Source organism: Porites lutea, chromosome 8 (genome assembly GCF_958299795.1).
Source record: "Porites lutea chromosome 8, jaPorLute2.1, whole genome shotgun sequence".
Classification (NCBI taxonomy): Eukaryota; Metazoa; Cnidaria; class Anthozoa; order Scleractinia; family Poritidae; genus Porites; species Porites lutea.
The window spans coordinates 22,891,974-22,892,842 of record NC_133208.1 but is presented as its reverse complement, the minus strand read 5'-3'; positions in this window follow the sequence as shown (position 1 = coordinate 22,892,842).

Genomic DNA, 869 nt, shown 5'->3' with positions numbered 1-869 from the left:
TTTGTCAAGGCTCTCTTTGTTTGTCCGACTTGTCAAGATAAGAGTTCTCCTCAGTTCTTTAATTATTGACAGTATGGCAGCCCCAAGACTGTCGACTGTTTTGTTTTGATTTTTTTTTTTCCTTTTTCAAAATGCGAATAAAAAGACCTTGATTAATACGGTTTCCTAGAAGAATTGCAAAGTAATGAATTCAGCATAGAATCCTAGCTGGAAGTCTCTTTGTGGATTTACATTTTCATTGTTTTTGTTGTTGTTGCCCTGGCCAATCAACTTGGATCTACACATTTATTGTGACTAGAATTTCACTTCCTTAACACCCAACTCTGAGAGGGATCACATGCATTTTCGATCCAAAAAAAGATCGTCTGTGAGTGTAGTATAGGTATTTCTGTGTCTTAAGCGTGGTTTTCATATGATCGCTACGATCGCTGTGATCGCTGCGATCGCTGAGGAAAAAACGTTCAGCGATCGCAGCGATCATAGCGATCATATCAGAAACCACTCTCCGGCGATCGAAGCGACAACAATCGCTGAGATAGAAAAAGTTCCATCTAAGCGATTGTTGTCGCTGCGATCGCTGGAGAGTGGTTTCCATATGATCGCTGCGATCGCTGATTTTTTTCTCAGCGATCGCAGCGATCACAGCGATCATATGGAAACCAGGCTTTACTGTGACAAATCGATGAAAAGATTTGCAGCAAGCTAGGAGAAAAGCCGGAAGGTTTACAAGGAGGAAAGGGCTGCGCCTTTCATTCACTTTAGGTTACCTGGGTCTTAGCCTACAACAACTTTTGCACGCGCAGCATAATTTTTGAACAGTTCTTTGCCGCCAATGCATGGTTACGACGCGCCGTAATGCCTAATTTCAC